At 36.9% G+C, this 15,440-nt stretch overlaps 1 long non-coding RNA gene across 1 annotated transcript; it reads right to left on the minus strand.

Annotated features, from left to right (window-relative positions):
- Window positions 1-2,121: 2,121 nt before the first annotated feature.
- Window positions 2,122-5,021, minus strand: LOC113635548. The gene is made up of 3 exons (XR_003438852.2): window positions 4,633-5,021; window positions 3,742-3,804; window positions 2,122-3,498 (listed from the first exon to the last, which is right to left on the minus strand). It is a non-coding gene; the product is annotated as an uncharacterized LOC113635548 (long non-coding RNA).
- Between the last annotated feature and the right edge of the window lie 10,419 nt (window positions 5,022-15,440).

Consider the following 15,440-nt stretch of genomic DNA (forward strand, 5'->3'; position numbering starts at 1 on the left):
AAGTTTTATCATGACAAACCTTAAAAATCTAGAATTCATTGTGTTGAACATCAGTCAGTAAACAGAAGGGATTGTGAGTGTACAACATGACTGGCAACATTTGAACCACAAACAAATCAGCAAGAACAGCACAGTCAGATGCCTGTAAATTGGTATATCTGTATGTTGTCCTCCATTTCTGTAAAAACTGAGGATCATTTTAAGTTGTAGTTTAAATGTAGTTACTGTAACAGTTTTTCTGAGTTGCTTTGGAGCATTTCTCAAATCATCCTTAAGATTTGCAAATCAGTAAGTGCATTCTCAAAACAATGTGTACAAGCAGCACAATACATTGGATTTCTTGCAAAAGCCTGTTTATTGCTCAAAATCCTTAGTACTTCTCTCAAAAGTAAGTATTTGTGTCAATGAACATATCATTGCCATCGAAATAGCAAGTCCTTTTATCATTGTTTACTAACAAGATAGTCAAAATGTTTAGTCATTTTTTCAATATGACAATGCTTTATTTTAGTATTTCCTGATGTATTTTATGTTTTGGGTTACAAGTATTGAAAATGCACGAGGCTGAATTTGAAGTGGCAACTATGAATTTCAACAGCACAAATTTACACATTACTGTATGTGGGATATTGATTGTAAGAGACGGGACAGGATTCACACTTTTATTTTTCTTTACTAGTGGACTAACAAAAAAATTACAATATAATGTCATTGTGATAAAAAAATAAAAAGACACAAATTTAAATTTCAAAAGGTAAACATAGGAAACACTTCTTAGGCAGAACTGTGCATGCCACACAATACAGTGCAATCTGTCTCTACCCCCTGACGTCCCAGTCTCTCGGGCCACAGATTTTCATCCACATCACAACAGATATCATCCCTTGCAATACAGCGTGGAAAAAAATCTTCTGGAATGTCTTATCCAGCCTCTGCATTCTTCCGCTGTGATGTCCTCACATGCTGCATCTATGGCAGCCAGCAGGGTCATCTGAGTATGTGGCTGGCAATCATAGACTTTCCACCTCCATGCTGAATAGAACTCCTCAATTGGGTTGGGAGAATTTGCCTCAGCATCCTGTTATGGGTCAGAAACCATTGCCCAATGGTGTTTGAGTGATGGAAACTCACATTATCCTAAAGTATCACATACTTTGGTAAATTATCTCGAAATGGACCCTTCTCATCATCAGGGATGAGAGCCCTTTAGAGGGTCTCTAAAAAAGTGAGGAGATGCTGTGTGTTGTATAGGCCTATAAGGGGAATATGAGATAGCACACCCTGCTCTGACATAGCAGTACACATAGTACAGGGGTCGGCAACCCGCGGCTCCTAAGCCGCAAGTGGCTCTTTTATCCCTCTGCTGCGGCTCCCTGTAGATTTAGAAAATAAATATTTCATTTAAATTTATCTTATTTTAGTTAGTTAGTTTTTTTTTTTTTTTAAAAAAAATCAATTCTAAGCTCAAAAAATGCGTCATAACTGCCGACTTGCGAAATCCGACACACAGAAGCAGACGCATTTTTGGTTTGCTGCAGCCGGCAAGTTAAAATTACTTAAGGAAATTCAATAACTCCTGAGCTAAACTCTCTTATTACACAAATAACACCTCTTTTTTTAACTTTACTTTACTTAACTGTACTTAAGTGTTAAAGTTTAGATGTCATGAATACGAAGAAAACTCAATTAGACATTGAATATTTTATTTGAAAGTAACCTTCAATCCAGTGTCTTTTTTGTTAAGGTTAGTTAAAACTGTTCAAAATATTTTTGTTTGCCTGCAGTAATACAGTTTTGTTAACTCGGTAGCAGTTCATTGATTTCATAAATGCAACACACTACAGTTTTTCTATACTTTCCATAAGGGTAAAAAATTATATATGCGGTTATCTTTATTTTAGATGTCAAATGGGTTTTGTGGCTCCCTGTGGTTTTTTTTCTGTGGGAAATGGGTCCAAATTGCTCTTTGAGTGTTTAAGGTTGCCGACCCCTGACCTAGTGATATTTCCTCCCCGTTGACATTTCGACCACGTCTACTGCTTTTGCTCAGATTGAAGCCAGCCCTCTTCCACATATATAAAGTTGTAAGGTGGTTCACTTGACAGCCCAGAAGATACCCAATTAGTTATGCACATTTATTTCATTTCACAAGATACAGTTATATCAAATGTACACATATTGCATGTTTTTTTCCTACACCAATAGCAAATGTACAGGTCACACATTCTGTATTATATATGTCACTATAAGAAGTTTATGTAAATTAGATAAAGTATGCCCATAGATGTTTTACCTGTACATACTAGGACACTCCCCTTCATTAGTGACATTCAAGGTTCATCTGCACAATTCATCAATTCAAGACACATTTACAAGAAAAGTTTAATAGAACTGTGAAGAAGAGCTTGACAAATTTTGTATACTTGTACACAATCCATTAAAAGATGTATAAAAGCATTCGCAATTTGATCAGTGCAATGAGAAATGTTCATATGATGAGCACAAATGACTAAATGATGTGGAGGTTGAACAAGTAGTTTTGAGAATTTCATTTCTGATCTGAAAAAGTTCCAAAATGACTGAGAAAACCTGTAATAATTATTCACTGAAATGACTACTTGAATAATACTTTATTTAGATGTTAATCATGATATACACATTTAATAATGATATACACACTGCAATAACATCACAACCTACTGTTTCTTCTGCTAATTGAAAGTTTCTAATTCAATGCACGTGATCCATGCCTACGATCTTTGTGTGAACTGAAACCGAGCTCCTTGCAGACAAGTACACACAGGAGGGGATCAAAGATTAATCTCACACTTGTTAAACAGTCCAACATAAAAGGAAAGTCAGTAAAAACAGTCAAGAAAAATGGTAAGTATATAAGCATCAATGTAAACATGGCAACAGTTACAACCAGCACACCAGGCTTCCTGTCTGTGGCCTGGTCGCTGTCATGGGGTACTTTCCAAGTTAATATGTATGTGACTGCACACACAATCACAGGCAATATGCATACAATTGTAGTTATCACATATGTGATGTCATGTATGAAATGACATCCAACTGCTAGAAGAAAAATGATGCAGAAAACGATAGAGCAGGGAGGAGAGAAAACATCAGCAAGTAATCTATATCTTTGGCAAATGCTCTCTAACGCCACTGTCTGGTGAAGCAGTTGCCCAAGCAGCCTGGCACCAAACAATAGTCCAAAAATTTCACATGGATTAAAGTCCTCTTTGAATATGTATGTTACAAGGAATGGAGTCAGGATCAGCTCCAGCAGGTCACTGAGGAGGAGGAAGACGGCGAAGACTGAGGTTTGACCTCCGCTCTTATAATGGCGGTACAGTACACTGAGAGCCCAAATAAGAGCTGGAAAACCTGCACACACACCGGCGATGAGGAAGATGGACAGGCGGATGGGTTTGGTGTTCAGGGTCATACTGTCAGAATACCAGTTCTTTAAGCAGTACATGATGTGGAACACTGTATGTAATTAAAAATGGACAAAAGTAGTGATGAATGTTTCTTTAATTAACAGCAAACTGTAATCATTAAAAAAAAGAAATAAAAAGTTAAGTACATGTTAAAAAGCTCAAGTTCTGTTCATTCTCTCATAGTGACCCTTGTGTTCACAACATTCTCTAAAAATGTATAATGGTTCTATAGTGTATAAATGAGTTAGGTGAGTTTATAGAGTGTTGTTAAATTAGGGATGTTTCTACTTACCAAAGACAAACCAATCTGAGCACAAAGCAGAAATATGATTGCACTTCACAGGACCTCTTAAACCTTAAATATATTTTATAAAAAGGAAAATAAACAACCCATATGAATATTAATACATCATGGACATCATGTTAAGCTTCAAGCAGAACATTGAGAAGTTTTTTTAGTTCATGGAACGTTGCTCTTTCTGGTTTCTGGGAACCTGGTGCCAGTCTTAGGAGACTTTGGGGACAAGGCAGGGGACATTCTGGATAGGGTGCCAACTTATCACAGGACACAATCACACACACACACACACACACACACACACACACCATGGACAATTTAGAACTGCCTGCTAAGATACAGCTTATTTTTTTGGAGAAGACCCCCGAAGCGCTGAACCCTCAACCCTGAAGACACCATACCAATACAGAGACATACTAGCTTTGATAAATTCTTTTATTTAAACAGAATATTGAGATCTTCTTCTTGAGATCTGTTGCACTGATTTGAGTTTTATGCATTTTAATTATTAATGGCTGTAGTGTGACTTTACTTTTGAGGTAAATGTGAACATGTTTATGCGATCTAATAAAGTTTTTACAAGTAACTGGATTTTTGAAAACATTTCATACGTGACTAAGAAAGATCCTAATTAAATATTTCTCTAAATAAAGCTTTGCTAATCAAACATCAGAGAATCAAATGTAATCTAATGTAAAACGCTTGTAAGTTTATCCTGATAATTAATTATCAGATCAAATAACTTAATATAATAGTATTCTAATGCACAAACAATACTGATTGAGACATTTTACGGAATAAACTAATCAAATTAACAGATAAAATATTTCTAATAATTTGAATTATTAGATTTTTAATTCTTAATTGTAAATTAAATTAACTTACGTTATAAGTATGTGGAGAACTCAGGCATCCCTGGTCCAAGAAAATACAAAGCTGACTTTATATTTGAATTCACAAAAGGAGAAATACTGAAACGATGCTGTAACATTTTGAGAAAGGGAGGAGAAAACAGCGATCAAGAGATTGTGCTGTAAAACCACACATAGGTCACCAACAGCTGGAACTAAAATCCTTGTGTGTGTCATAAATTCTAATATGTGTGTATACAGTATATGTGTGTGTGTGTGTGTGTGTGTGTGTGTGTGTGTGTGTGTGTGTGTGTGTGTGTGTGTGTGTGTGTGTGTGTGTGTCTCAATGTACACATGGTTGTCCACATACCTCCCTAAAACATGCCAGATACTAGACTGATGATTCTATATAGTGCACAGGTCTGAATGTGTGTATGGTGTCCTGGGATGGACTTGTGTCCCAAAGTTTAATCCTGCTACACTCCCAGTGTTCCTGTGATAGACATTAGATCCACAATGATCAGGACCATGATAAAGCAGTTAATAAAGATTTCAGAAATGAATTTATTAACACATTAATAGTTTTCTATGAACGAACTGAGAAACTGGTTCAGTATATAAAAATGATTTCAGATCAGTCACAATAAACTTTTTAATGATTCTACAATTTCAAACATTTTCAAACATTTGAAAATTTCAAACATTTGCAAACATTTTCAATTAGAAAAATAAAAAATATCAAGGCCTAAAAATAATTTGTCATGTACATGATGTGTAGAGTCAGTAATGTTTTTAAAAATGTATTGTCTGCTTCTCCGTAACTTTGCAGAACACACTGAATAATTGATGCAGGCAACATTTTTCTCATGAAGATACACACACACAAACTGTAGGAGTTCCAAAAATACACACATTCACACAAGCCCATGTACAAAAAGAAAGAAAAGATGAACAAAAAAACAGGTCTGCCTGAAAAGAAAAAAGGAAACAAGTCAATTCAAGAAGCTTTTATTGTCATTTCAACCATATATAGCTGTTGCAGTACACAGTGAAATGAGACAACATTTCTCCAGGACCATGAAGCTACATAAAAGCAAAGCCAGAGCTAAGACTTAGGGGCTTTTTACACCTGGTCACTTCATGCGTTTTCTGTGATCGGATAGCTATCCGATTGTAAAAAGACCAGGTGTAAATGCCCTCCAAAAAGTTTTGAAGACGGATATAAATCTGATCGTTCAAACCACTTCAGAAGCTGGTCTGGGACACATTTCAGATGAAACTGTACAGGTGTAAATGAATGTGGTTGTTCAAGCCACATACATCAGTGCTATACTCCTCCCAAACGGAAGTACGTCACCCGCAAGTGACTCACGAGTCTTGCATCGTGCCAGAAACAAACCGTATGTGCTGTTTATTGTACTGTAGCATAACTGTCGTAACAAGTTTTTTTCATCTTCTTTTTGATTGCATTCTGAAAACCGCATAGACCAAAGCGGGTTCCATTTCAGTTACCCTGGAAATGGGGTAAAATATATTAGCATTTTGGGCTGGAGTAGAAAGATCGGATTGATATCCGATTCGCCAAGACGCATTTATGTGGCCTAATGTAAATGGAACAGTTTTAACAAATCATATACAGTAGCTATCGGGTCAGAGAAAACACATGAAGTGACAGGTGTAAAAAGGCCCTTAGCCACATAAAGTGCAACTGTGCAACCTGATGGAAACAGAGCAGGACAAAAGACAAAAAAGACAGGCAAGACAGTGTAGGACAAGACAAACAAGATAGACAAGACAGCGCAGGACAAAAGACAGCACAGACAAAAAATTACAAGACAATACAAAAAAGACAATACACAAAAACAGCACCGACCAGTGTAGATACTGTATGTTTAAATGATATTGCATGTGCAGTAATACTAGAATGAACACAGTGATATACTGTAGCAGCAGGTCCCTGATATAATGTAAAGTATTGTATTATAATATAATATAATATAATATATGTATAAAGTATTGTGCAAAACAGGAAACAACTGAAATATGAGACAGTATGTGCAAAGAGCAAAAGGTGTGCAAAAACAGCATGTAAACAGGTTGATGGATATATATTGGAAGTGTGTGTATTTGGAATAGGTCTGTGCAGCCCATACAGTTGATGTGCATGTGTATGTTGTGCTCAGTACAGTTCAGTTCAGTTATTAAGGAGTCTGATGGCTTGTGGGAAGAAACTGTGACACAGTCTGGTCATGAGGGCCTGAATGCTTCGGTACCTTTTTCCAGATGGTAGGAGGATTAAGAGTGTGTGTGAGGGGTGTGTGGGGTCATCCACAATGCAGTTGGCTTGGCGAATGCAGCGTCTGGTGTACTGTAAATGTCCATGATAGAGGGAAGAGAGACTCCAACGATTTTCTCAGCTGTCCTCACAATCCGCTGCAGGGTCTTGCGATCCGAGATGGTGCAGTTCCCAACCAGACAGTGATGCAGCTAATCAGAATGCAGCCCCTCTGTAAAAAGTAATCAGGATGGGAGGAGGGAGATGTGCCTTTCTCAGCCTTCGTAAGAACTCTGCTGGGCTTTCTTAGTGATGGAGCTGGTGTTGAGTGACCAGGGTAGTAAAGACCAAGAAATTTGGTGCTCTTGACAATCTTTACAGATGATCCGTCGATGTTCAGCAGAGAGTGGTCATCCTGTGCTCTTCTGAAGTCAACAACCATCTCTTTAGTTGTATCAACATTCAGAGACAGGTTGTTGGTTCTACACCAGGTAGTTAGATGTTCCACCTCCTCCCTGTATACTGACTCATCGTTCTTGCTGATGAGACCCTCCACGGTTGTGTCATCGGCATACTTGATAATATGGTTCGATCTGTGCATTGCTGCACATTTGTGAGTCAGCAAGGTGAACAGCAATGGACTGAGCACGCAGCCCTGAGGGGCTCCAGTGTTCAGTGTCATGGTGTGGGATATGCTGTTTCTTTGGGTCAGGGAAAATGGTGGTTGTCTTGAGGCACGTACTGTCGGAAGAACAGCACCGCTAAGGGGAATGTTGAGCATGTCAGTGAAGACATCCGCTAGATGTTCTGCTAGCTGTTCATTCCCTGAGCACCCTGCCAGGATGTTGTCTGGTCCAGCAGCCTTCTGTGGGTTAGCTCTGGGTGAGTTCTCCTCATGTCGGCAAGTGGATAGACAGAGTACCTGTTCACCGGGGGGAGGGATGGTCTTCCTTGCCGTTATGTTGTACTGCCCCTCAAACCGAGCATAGAAGTCTTTCGGCGCATCCGGGAGGGAGGCATTGCTATCACAGGCAGGTGAAGCTGTCTTGTAGATCGTGATCACCTGTATGACCTGCCACATGCGCCGGGTGTCTCTGCTGTCCTGGGAGTGGCTGTGGATTGTCTGGGCATGTGCGGGACAGTCACATCCTCAATGCACTTGCCGATGTAGCTAGTAACTGATGCTGTGTACTCCTCCAAGTTGATGGAGTCACCGTTGGTTGCAGCCTCCCTGAAGATCTTCCAGTCAGTGCTCTCAAAGCAGTACTGAAGAACAGAGGTGGCTCTTTGCTGGCCAGGTTTTTATCTGCTTCACCTGCTTCAGAACAGAAACTAAACACTAATATTTTTGCAAAAGCAATTTGTTCCTATAGAAGGGATTATGAGAGTGTGTGTCTAACATGACTGGGAACATTTTAACCACAAATTATCCAACAAGAACTGAGAACAATTACATGCCTGTAGACTGGTGTAAATGTTTTCTGTATATTGACCTCCATTTCTGCAAAACTGATCATATACACACTGCAATAACATAAAAAAACACAACCCACTGTTTGTCCTGCTACACACCACATTTGGTGGTTCTGCTACTTCAGAGAAGGAAACCACAGAAGAAGCTGCATTCTATCGACACTTGACCTATTATTAGTACTAACGCATGTTGGAAACAAAGTAAACTTTCAGCACCATAAATTATTCTTAAAGTCCTTATTATTCCAAAACAATAATTGTCTAACTTTAAAGAATAAAGGAAATATATTTCTAAACTTACCTGCAAGTTTTTCTCGTCTTTAGTCTTTAATCTCTAGTCTTTAAACAAACTCTGCTGAATCAGTATATGATCGTCATATTTCTTTCTTACTTTATACGTTTGGTTGAATTGTAGTATCATTAAATGTTTATCTGAAATCATTTTTATATACTGAACCAGTTTCTCACTTTGTTCATAGAAAACTTAATTTTATTTTATGTTCATTTTACTTAAACTTAAATTAATTAAATGTGTTAATTAATTAATTTTTTCATTCATTTCTGAAATCTTTATTAACTGCTTTATCCTGATCCTGATCATGGTGGATCTAATGTCTATCACAGGAACACTGGGAGTGTAGCAGGATTAAACAAGTGGGACACAAGTCCATCTTTGGGACACAAGTCCATCCCAGGATACCGTACACACATTCAGACCTCTGGGCTATTTAGAATCGTCAGTCTAGTATCTGGTATGAATACAAAAGGTATTAATTTTGACCTATGTGTGGTTTTCCAGCTACGTGTATTTTGACCTATGTGTGGTCTTTGTCACTGTTTTCTCCTCCCTTTCTCACAATGCTACTGCACCGTTTCAGTATTTCTCCTTTTTTGAATTCAGTTATAAAGTCAGCTATGTAATTTCTTGAAGCAGGGACACCTGAGTTCCTAAAATAAATTTACCAGTTCAAATTATTAGAAATATTTTCGCTGCTAAGTTCATTAGTTTATTCCAGAAGTGCCTCAATCAATATTGTTTTTGCATACTATTATATTAATTTATCTGATCTGATAATTAATTATCAGGAAACTCATTATTATTATTATTATTATTATTATTATTATTATTATTATTATTATTATTGTTATTATTATTATTATTATTTATAAAAAAGTTTTAAATTAGATTAAAATTAGATTAAATAGATTTGCTGTTTGGCTTAGCAAAGCTTAATTTAGAGGAATTTAGCTTAATTTAATTAGGATCTTTCTTAGTCACGTATGAAATATTTTCAAAAATGCAGTTAAATATTTCATTAGATTCCATAAACATGTTCACATTTACCTCAGAAGTAAACTCATACTACAGCCATAAATAATTAAAATGCATAAAACTCAAATCAGTGAAACAGATCTCAAGAAGCAGATCTCAAATTTGGTTTAAATAAAAGTTTAAATAAAAGTTTTCCAGCATTTATTTGGGCTCTCAGTGTACTGTACCGCCATTATAAGAGCGGAGGTCAAACCTCAGTCTTCGCCATCTTCCTCCTCCTCAGTGACCTGCTGGAGCTGATCCTGACTCCATTCCTTGTAACATACATATTCAAAGAGGACTTTAATCCATGTGGAATCATTTTTGGACTATTGTTTGGGGCCAGGCTGCTTGGGCATCTGCTTCACCAGACAGTGGCGTTAGAGAGCATTTGCAAAAGATATAGATTACTTGCTGATGTTTTCTCTCCTCCCTGCTCTATCGTCTTCTGCATCATTTTTCTTCTAGCAGTTGGATGTCATTTCATACATGACATTACATATGTGATAACTACAATTGTATGCATATTGCCTGTGATTGTGTGTGCAGTCACATACATATTAACTTGTAAAGTACCTCATGACAGCGACCAGGCCACAGACAGGAAGCCTGGTGTGCTAGTTGTAACTATTGCCATGTTTACATTGCTCCTTATATACGTACCATTTTTGGAACCAGAACTCCTACGGTTTGTGTGTGTGTCTTCAGGTGGACAATGTTGCTTGCACCTATTGTTCAATGTGTTCTGCAAAATTACGGAGAAGCAGACAATACATTTTTAAAATCATGACTGAATCTACACATCATGTACATGACAAATTACTTTTTTAATTAAAACTTTTTGCCATTTTTTTGTTTGTTAAGTACTACACTGTAAATTCATTCATTCATTCATTTTCTTCCGCTTATCTGAACTTCTCGGGTAACGGGGAGCCTGTGCCTCTCTCAGGCATCATCGGGCATCAAGGCAGGATACACCCTGGATGGGGTGCCAACCCATCGCAGGGCACACACACACACACACTCTCATTTACTCACGCAATCACACACTACGGACAATTTTCCAGAGATGCCAATGTTCCTGTTTATTTTACACAACTCATTACAGGGAAGAAAGGTTTTATTTGTAATAAAACTTTTATTTTCATGCACCTTTAGTTGTACTGAAGGGAAGACTTAATAGATCACATAAACACATTCTATGTCACTCTCTCTCACGTTCTTGCACCCTTCCATGTGTTTCATTAGATTACTCTTTCTATTTCTGTCACGTTGTCCTTTCAACTCTTGTTTCATTGTTTTTCATCCTTAAGGAACAGCTTGAATATAAGATTGTGTATAGTTTCATTTTGATTCCTGAATTGAAAGAGGGACGACAAAGAGGTGGACACAGAAGACCAATTTACAGAAGTGAATTTAACACTTTCTTTTGTTATTACCATTTTCTTTGTTTTGAACTTGTAATCTTGTATTATTAGATAAAAATCTTTTTTTTTCCTTTTTAATAAATAAATAAATGGCTTAATATTTACTCTTGTGTTCATTTGAGAGTTTTTGTGTAGTTTTGAGAGTAGTTACATGTCAACAAAATCAACTCAACAAAATGGCAAGGGTGCCCAAATTTATGCACCTGTCTAAATTTCCCTTTGCTGCATATTGTGCATTTTTTGTTAATAACCCTCATTTCACTACTGAAATATTACTGTGTCCTTCAGTTATTTGATAGATCAAAATTAAATTGCTGATTCAAACACCCAAATATTTATAAATAAAAATCATGAAAATTGTCAGGGGTTCTAAAACTTTTGCATACAACTGTAAGGGTATAACATTTGAATACAGATAAAAATGGGGAAACTATGCTACCTAATGGACGAAAAAGTCCCGAGGTGTCCATACGGGTTAACTGAATATCTATAAAATACTGCATCTGGTATCACACACACACACACACACACAGTCTACAGCCTCTGAATTACTTATTCAATTACAATATTTGGACAGCACAGTTGTCTATAACACAGTTATGCGTTCGGCTGTTACCTGTTTTAGCCACAGTTTTTCCTTCTCCTTCAGTAGTTTCCTTACACTATGCACCAACAAAAAAAAATCTTCCCTTATCATGACAATGAATAGACAAAGAATGTGTTTGTGATATATTAAGTCTTGCCTTCAGTACAACTAAAGATGCATGAAAATTAAAAAATATATATATTTCAAATAAAACCTTACTACCCTGTAATGAGTTGTGCAAAATAAACAGGAACATTTACTGTACATTTTGTGAGAGTGTGTCTAACGTGACTGGGAAAATTTTAACAAAAGACAAACCAGCAAGAACTGAGCACAATTACATGCTTGTAGACTGGTGTAAATAATTTCTCTACATTTAACTCCATTTCTGCAAAACTGATAATATACACACTGCAATAACATCATTTTGCTAATTCAATGCACGTGATCTTTCTGTATGATCTGTGTGAGCTTCTTGCAGACGAGTACACACAGGAGGGGAACAGAGATTAATCTCACACTTTTTAAACAGTCCAACATAAAAGGAATGTCAGTAAAAAACGTCAAGAAAAATGACATGTATTTAATGATCAATGTAAACATGGCAACAGTTACAACCAGCACACCAGGCTTCCTGTCTGTGGCCTGGTCGCTGTCATGGGGTACTTTCCAAGTTAATAAGTATGTGACTGCACACACAATCACAGGAAATATGCATACTGTGCAACTGTAGTTATCACATACACACGTGGACAAAATTGTTGGCACCCTTCATTCAATGGCAGAAAAACTCAATGGTCACAAAAAAAACTATTACTTAAAAAAGTAATAACTAAAAATTCTATGAAGGTTAACCAATGAAAGTCAGACATTTCTTTTCAACCATGCTTCAGCGGAATTATTTAAAAAATAAACTCATGGAACAGGCCGAGACAAAAATGACGGTACCCTTAACTTAATATTTTGTTGCACAACCTTTTGAGGCAATCACTGCAATCAGACGATTCCTGTAACGGTCAATGAGACTTCTGCACCTCTCAGCAGGTATTTTGGCCCACTCCTCATGAGCAAACTGCTCCAGTTGTTTCCAGTTTGAAGGATGTCTTTTCCAGACGGCATGTTTCAGCTCCTTCCAAAGATGCTCAATAGGATTGAGGTCAGGGCTCATAGAAGGCCACTTTAGAATAGTCCAATGTTTTCCTCTTAGCCATTCTTGGGTGTTTTTAGCTGTGTGTTTTGGATCATTGTCCTGTTGCAAAACCAATGACCCTTGACTGAAACCAAGCTTTCTGACTCTGGCCAGCACATTTAATCATTTATGGCTGTAGTATGACTTTACTTCTGAGGTAAATGTGAACATTTTTATGCATTCTAATGAAATTTTTACAATTAACTGGTTTTCATACATGACTAAGAAAGATCCTAAATAAATATTTCTCTAACTAAACCTTTGTTAAGCCAAACAGCAGAAAATCAAATATAATCAAATTTATAATAATAATAATAATAATAATAATAATAATAATAATAATAATAATAATAATAGTGTTTCCTGCTAATTAATTATCAGATTAGATAAACTAATAATAGTATATTAATGAAAAAAAACACAATACTGACTGAGACACTTTCCAGAATAAACTAATAAAATTAGCAACTAAAATATTTCAAATAACTTGAATTATTAGATTTTTATTATTAATTGTGAATTGAATTGACTTACATTAAAAGTACTTGGAGAACTCAGGCATCCCTCGTCGAAGAATATAAAAAGCTGACATTATAACTGTATTCAAAAAAGGAGAAATACTGAAACGGTGCTCTAGCCTTGTGAGAAAGGGAGGAGAAAACAGTGATGAAGAGGTTGTGCTATAAAACCACACACAGGTCTCACATTGTCTGTATTGTCTCATAGTCCGTTTTTATCTTGTCTTGTCTGTTTTTGTCTTGTATAGTCCAAGCTAAATGTATAGTATTATTTATGTCCGTACTTTTGAGAGTCACCAAGAGCTGGAACCAAAATCCTTGTGTGTGTCATAAACCTGATTCTGATGTGTGTGCGTGTGTGCGTGTGTGTGTGTGTGTGTGTGTGTGTGTGTGTGTGTGTGTGTGTGTGTGTGTGTGTGTGTGTGTGTGTGTGTGTGTGTGTCCATGCTCACCTGGTTGTCCACATACCTCCCTAAAACATGCCATATACTAGACTGATGATTCTAAATAGCCCAGAGGTCTGATTATTTGTAGGGTATCCTGAGAACAAAGTGAGAAACTGGTTCAGTATATAAAAATGATATCAGATCAGTCACAATAAACTATTTAATGATTCTACAATTCAACCAAATATATGAAGTAGTGAGAAATATTACGATCATATACCGATGCAGCAGAGTTAAAGATTAAAGATTAGATCCTATAAAAAGTTGCAGGTAAGTTTAGAAATATATATTAAATATTTGGTAGTTATGATTAGATCTGAGGTTGTTTAACCAAAAAAAAAAAAAACAATTAAATAGATAAATAAATGAAAATATATTAATCTGATATCATTTTATATGTTTAATTTAGTGGCTGTTTCCAGACATGAACTACACATAAGGGTGTAACATTTGAATACAGAAAATGGGGAAACTATGCTACCTAACGCACGCACACGCACACGCGCACGCACACGCACACGCACACGCACGCGCGCTTGTGAATTACAGTGATAAAAAGAAGTATGTGAACCTTTTGAAATTTTATGGTTCTCTGAATAAATTTGTTACAAATTGTGATCTGATCTTCATCTAAGTCAAGGGTACTGACAAATAATGTGTTTAAAAATAATTACAAAAACTCTGATCTTTTTTTTTTTTAATTGAACACACTCTTTCAATATGGCAGTGCAAAAAGTAAATGTACCCTTAGAATTAAAAAGCTAGGAGGGAGTTGGGTGCAGCTAGAAAATGACCCAGGCAGCTCGCCGCGGCGAGGGAGAAACTTCTTGATCACCGTTGACTGGCGTTTCACCTCCTGGTGCCATGTCGACAACAGTACTCACTGCATTGCCAAACAGGCCCTGAGGTGAAATCGGGGAATCCAGGAGAAAGGACTTATCCTTATCTTTGATACCAGTAAAATTGAGCCACAGGTGCCTCTCCGTGGCAACCAGTGCAGCCACTGAACGGCCTATGGAGTGGGCTGTCTGCTTCGTGGCTCTGTGCGCAAGGTCGGTCGCTTGGCGGAGCAGGTTCCAATGGTGCCTTTAAATTTTTGGCTGTTATTCGGGGTTGTTTCTTTACCTCATTGATGAGGCTTTGTTGTGCTCTTGGTGTCATGACTGGGCACCCACTTCTTGATAGAGTAGAACACTCCCAATCTGTTTGCCTAACTGTAGACTGGTTAATTTCTAGTCTTTGAAATAACTTTGTAACCCTTTCCAGCTTTATGTAAAGTAACAATTCTTGATCATAGGTCCTCCGAAAGCTTTTTTTAATTATTTATTTATTTATTTATTTATTTATTTATTTTGGCGAGACATGGCTCGCATAAGCGTGTTCTTCTTGTGCAGAGCAAACTCCAAAAGTTTGAGGAGTTTTTATCTTTTTATCTGTTAAAGTAGCTGTAGTCCACACCTCCAAACATATTATCTTAATGAGACTCCAGGTGTGCTAAAACCTGACCCCAATTAGCTTTTTTGAGGTCATTAACTCAAGGGTTCACATACTTTTTCCACAGTGCTCTATGAGGTTTTTTGGTTGTTCTCAATAAAGACATAAACGATCAGAAATTT

This window comes from Tachysurus fulvidraco, chromosome 7 (genome assembly GCF_022655615.1).
Source record: "Tachysurus fulvidraco isolate hzauxx_2018 chromosome 7, HZAU_PFXX_2.0, whole genome shotgun sequence".
NCBI classification, from domain to species: domain Eukaryota; kingdom Metazoa; phylum Chordata; class Actinopteri; order Siluriformes; family Bagridae; genus Tachysurus; species Tachysurus fulvidraco.